The sequence below is a fragment of the Lemur catta genome, chromosome 1, assembly GCF_020740605.2.
Source record: "Lemur catta isolate mLemCat1 chromosome 1, mLemCat1.pri, whole genome shotgun sequence".
Lineage (NCBI taxonomy): Eukaryota > Metazoa > Chordata > Mammalia > Primates > Lemuridae > Lemur > Lemur catta.
This window is the reverse complement of record NC_059128.1, coordinates 88,215,156-88,221,155: the sequence shown is the minus strand read 5'-3', so window position 1 is coordinate 88,221,155 and position 6,000 is coordinate 88,215,156.

Here is a 6,000-nt window from a genome sequence, read left to right as displayed (position 1 = left end):
CTCTTTTTCCTGCAATAAAACAAAAATTCTGGGCTTTACTCTGATTGGCCTCTGAAACAAAAACAAGCATGAGGGTAATTCTGATAATTTTGGGTCAGTGGGACCATTCTTGGACCTGTTGGGGAGGGATTAATTCTGCCCAAATTACATGGATGAACACAAGGGAGTTATGGAATGGAAGCAGGGAAATCACACATCTATTACAATCAGTCAGGAAAGAGTGTAGCATGATCTCACTTGAAAAGAATAAGTACTGTGAGGATACCTAGAGCAAGTGTATAGCATGTAAAAGGAGCTGAAAATATCGTAAGTCAGAGGAAAAGAAGTTCTTAAAAATGATGGGAAGGTGTGTAGACAGCAAGTCAAGAGAACCAAGAGAATGGTGTTCTAGAAGCTGAGTAGGAGTTTTAAGAATGGTTTTATCAAAATCATCTAAATAACTTCCTGTCTGCTGATTCCATTCTTACCAGGCATCCTTTTTAATTTGGCTTCTCACGTAAATGTTCCTTTTGAAGGAAACTATGTTGACCAGTTTTCTGGTCTTCATGGCAGTTATGTTTTTCACAAAAAAAAAATTGGAATTTTGATTTATACATCAGTCTCTAGTAAGTTTAGTTGGCATGAATCATCCCCACAGATTTAAATTAGTTCCAGAGGTTGGCAACATTAAGTTTTTGTCTCTGCAAAGTGAGGATCAGACTGTAGAATACAAGGTGAATTCTTCACATTCATACTGTTATTAATCAAAACTTATAGGACACCATTGTTTTGGACTAAACTCCTGCACTAGTGAAAGGGGCTGCCTTACAAAAATAACAGGAAAATACCTAATCCCACAATTTCCCCAGTAACAGTTAAAGTTCAATCCTATGAGTTTTCTCACTAACAGGCACCCTGTGTCGCGCCCGCCTCGCCAGCAAGGAAGACGCGGCAACAGGAGTTCTTCTACAGTGCTTTATTGGGGATCCCTCTAAGCTTCAAGATGCGGAAGACCCTGAGCACAAGCTCTCACACAGTAATATACCCTCAGGGAAACAGGAAGTAACAGAGATAGGTCAAAGTCAATCACAAGCGGTCACCAATAGGCCAAGCCAGAAAACCTCATATGCATACTTATATAACAGATCTACAGACGTACTACGCATGCGCCACACTTGTTTACCTCAGCCAAGCCACCGGAAATCGGCGCCATCTTGTAATGGCGTCCGCGCTCCCCACACCCTGAAGGAGTTCTGTTTTGCACAACTTCTGGAAAGAGCTGAATGAACAGAAAAGGGACATACACCTCTCTCTTTCAAAATTGTTTTTTGAAAATCTGCATTTATAGAGTTTCTGAGTAAAGAGCAGAAGAATGAGCTACAGCCTCAACCATATAAATCTCAAGGACACAGTCACATCTCCTCTGATAATCCCTTCTCCAAGGAGAGGCAGGAAACCAACTCTCGGACTTTGATCTTGCAGTTTGTGTTATCTGCCTGATGCTGATTTTGTTATCAACTGATAGCCATTGCTATTTTTTTCTCTCTCCATCCCCCTTAAAATCAGGAGGTCACTTGGCCTCACTGCTGGCATCCCCTTCTCTTTCTTTGGGATGCCTCTCTCTCTTTCTGTCCTCTAAGAAGAATAAAATAAATTTTTTGCTTTTATACCTTAATCTCTGCTTGAGAAACCTTTCTTCACCTGCACCTTGATCACCTGCTAGCCTTTCCACCCTAATATTTGGTGGCGCCTACGGGGACTAAGACTGAGTCACTTCTCTGCCTCTGCATGGGGACAAAGGAAAATCATTTCTCCGCCTCCATATGGGGACTTATCTCTGCCTCCACACAGGGAGAAGTCACTTTTCTCCCTCTTGAGGGGACTATCTTATTCTCTCATTTTTCTACCTCTGGATGGGGAGCTGCTTCAGCCTTGAAACTGCTCCCTCCTCTGCAATTCCTAAGACGTCCCTCTCAGTGCCTTCAAATCTTTTGGAATTTGGTGAGTCATTTGGTCTCGGAAACTTTGGGAATGGTCATTTACGCATAAGGTGGAGGGTGGTAGCTTTCTTGTTTGGTCAAGGGAAACCAAGCACTGGGTCTACCACTCGGGAGGGTGGAATGCAGGGACGCTTCCTTACCACTCTTTCCTGGGAGGGCACTGCCCCCATCAGTCTTCACCCAGACCCAGGACACCTGGCTATGGGGAAGAATTCAGGGTCACATCTGAGTCAGAATCCCGGGATGCCTGTCTTCTGGCCAGATCACTAGGTTTTGGTCTGACTTCAAATTTTGGGGATGCCTGATGTCTGATCAGACCTTCAATGGTCATCTGAGTTGGGGACGCCCTCTCAGACTTCTTCTATTTCCACATATGACCATCCCTAAACATCCTTTTCTTTCTCCTAGTTGCCGACATGGTCAATGTTGGGTCAGAACTTTGGGAGTCATCGACTTCCATTCCAAATGTTTAGTAAATTAAGTGACCAGAAAATTTGGCCCGGGAATGAATGTCTGCATGAGGCTACTTGACCTTCTATTGCTACTGGCTGACGAAGAGTCTAAAGTCTTCTACTTTCAAGCTTTCTTTAAACTTGGTAGACTTTCTAGTCTTCACTCTGCCTGCCTCATGTTACTTCTTATCCCTGCATGTCTCTCACTGCCTTCACTTTCCAGATGATGTTTCTCTTTTGGATCCCCTGTTCCTCCTTCCTCTTCTCCATCTCCATTTCTCTCACCTGGCCACGCATGCTCTGGCTGGCCATTCTGGAACTCCCTCCTCTGTACACCAGCTCCCTTTCTGGGAGGCTACAGGGGCAGAAGGCTTTGTAAATCAGGTACCCAACTGGATGAAGCCAGGATGAAATTCCAGCTCTTTTCCCATCTGAAGTCATTCTCCTCTTTACTAATCTAGATCCTGGTACTAGGGAGGGACAATCCATTTTAGTAATACACTTCATCTCCCAGTCGGCCCCAATATTCGACATAAACTCCAAAAACTTGAAAATGGGCCTCACACTGCATAAGCGGAACTTTAAACCTGCTCTTCAAGGTCTTTGATAATTGAAATGGAGAGAGGCAAGAGGAAAAGAGAGTGGGACTGACAACAGCCCCGAAAGCAGAAAAAAACTTTCAAATGTTGACTGCCGTAAGAGGAGAGGCTCCCTATAGACAGGGAGGATGCCCTACAGGCTTAGGCAAGAAGACATCAGGACTATGACCTTCTCCGGGAACTACACTCTGTTTTAGCTGTCACCAATTGGGTCACTGGAGTAAAAATGCCCCAGGAAGCAGGCTCCACCAGGACCGTGCCCCCTCTGAAAAAGAAGGCACTGGAAGAGAGTGCCCTCTTCCTCAAATAGATCACACCTGCATTCCGGAACTGGCCGACCGCCTGACCTGGTGTCCTCCGTACCCACTGACCCTCTGAAACTGCTTCAGTCTCACGGACATGTCTAGCTTTGGAATAGACTCAATTTCACAGGATGGCCGAGCCTTAGGTAGCTCCCTCTGGCACAGGTAAGAACAAACACCGGAGCCATGTCCTCTGCTCTTCCTGATTTTTCAGGCCTCTGTTTCCCTCTCCTACCCCCATTCATCGCTGCAGTGAAAAGTAAAATACAACTCCCCTGTGTATTCCACAGCTTCTCTGTCTGCTGGGAGATGAAGTCTTTGTCCAGCCCTTTTTGTGCTTCCCAATTACCCCACTGGAAAAGTCTGACGGTTTCCTTCCTCTGGCTTCTGGAAAAAGCTTAACTGGAACTTCACATGCAACATTTTCCTTGGTATGCTCTGAACTTTCAAACTATAAACTTTACACCTTGATTAAAAAAATTGTCTACATGTTTGTGTGACCATATATGCCATGTGTATGTAATGTTTCACCAGCAAAATATGTAAAAGAGCTCTAATTAATTGGCTTAAAGAAAAAGTAAGCTTACATCACATTATTTTAAGAACAGAAGAAAGAACTCAAATGCCTTTTAGTTCACGTGATCTTGGTAATCTTTGGTAAATGAAACTAGTTTTAAAAATTGTTATTAAAGTTTAAATGTTTTGAGTTCATAATTAATACATCAATGAAAATAACTATATCTGAGACGGCCAGTGATAACAGTCATACTTTACAGAAAAGTTTTTCTTTGCCTCTTTAGTGACTGGCCTGAAAGAGACAAGGATTTTAACCTTTGTTAAAATAATCCCTGTGTTATCTTTGTTGGGTTTTAGCTAACTATAAAATGTAAACTTTGAGGGTTGAAGCTTGTACCCATATAACTTCCTGTGTTGCCCTTAAAGTCTTCTAAAGACTATCACTCTTGGGTAAATGAAAGCAATTGTTTTATAAGTGACCTGTGATTCTATTTAAACAGATATTTTAGACCTATAAAGATTAACAGGCTTTCCAAGAACAAAATTCTGAATTCATTTTTAACCTCAAACTAGCTTTTAATAGTAGAGACACTGGAAGCCCAAGAAAAAACTTATTAGGCTTACTGATATGTTAAACTGTATTAAATAAATAACAAAGTTTATCTGATATCTCCAGGATGTAAACTGTTAAATCCTGCCTGGCCCAACCTTATTCACTGCTGTAAGAGCCAATTTCAAGGGATAAAATTAGTAAACGTTCAGTTCCCTTGTAGCCTTTCTCTACCCTTACCTGACAGTAAAACTCACTGGACTTCTTAAAGGGACTGCAACATTTATAGCCTAGAGACTAGATTTTACTCAAGGATTTCCCAAAACAAACTGGGTTCCCTTCAACCTTTAAACAGGTCCTTTTAAAAATAATTCTTGCTGCTTCCAGCACTATAGCTGAGCTTCTGGGAATCCCATCCCAGAGTCATCTCTCTAGAATCAAATGTACAGACCCTCCAGAATCTGCTTCCACCCACGGTGAACTCCCTGAAAGTCCAGTCTATCATGGATATGAGGCTCTGATAATATGTTTGTGGTACATGTGGTTCCTTACTGCCCTCTGCCTCCTCTTTATACTTCTTGTGCCACTCTATGAATGCTGCCATGGCCCAGCCTACATACTGGGCCGATCAGTCCTTTGCCCATGCTGAGAGCCCTAATAACAACCACCTTACTTTCTATACCCCCACTATGGGTGCTCTATAACATCTCTATCTGCCTGTAGTCCAAGAGACTCTCTACCTTCCCAAAACTGTGAACTTTGCTCACATCTTGTGTGGCCTTAAGTTTTTGGCTAATGCCCCTAGTGACTTTGCTTTTAGCTCTCATTTTCAAACCCTGAATTCTAGTAACATTCATACAGAATGAAATTCAGGCCCTAACTATTTCTCTCCAGTGAGACCCCCCCCCCATCCTGCCTCTAGCTTTCAAGACCTTCCATTTTCAACTTCCTCCCTTTTAATAATTCAAATGAACTCACTCCATAAGATCTCTACACCCTTCTTAGCTGGAAGAAGTTACAGAAGAAAGAGCTCCCCCCACTTTCCCTATTTCTGAGTTCATTTTTTAAATAAAAATTTTAAACAACAGAAAAGGGGGAATGAAAGGGGCAGCCTTACAAAAATAACAGGAAAATACCTAATTCCACAATTTTCCCAGTAACAGTTAAAGATCAATCCTATGAGTTTTCTCACTAACAGGCACCCTGAAGGAGTTCTGTTTTGCACAACTTCTGGAAACAGCTGAATGAACAGAAAAGAGATGTACACCTCTCTCTTTGAAAATTTTTTTTTGAGAATCTGCATTTATAGAGTTCCTGAGTAAAGAGCAGAATGAGCTACAGCCTCAACCATATAAATCTAGTTCCCTCTGTTTTAATCCATATAACAGAATCATCTGAAGTTAACTAGTTATCTTTCTATTTTTTGTCTCACTGTCCACAATTTATAAGGAAAGTAACTTTGAAATGATCAAACTGCTTTTTTTCCTTTGTTTCTGCTTTCTTTAGCCCTTTTCCTATCTATAAAGCCAAAATCCTCTGCTTAACTCTTTGGAACACTTACTCTATTTTATGGAATGAAGTGTTGCCCCAATTCTAAAATTG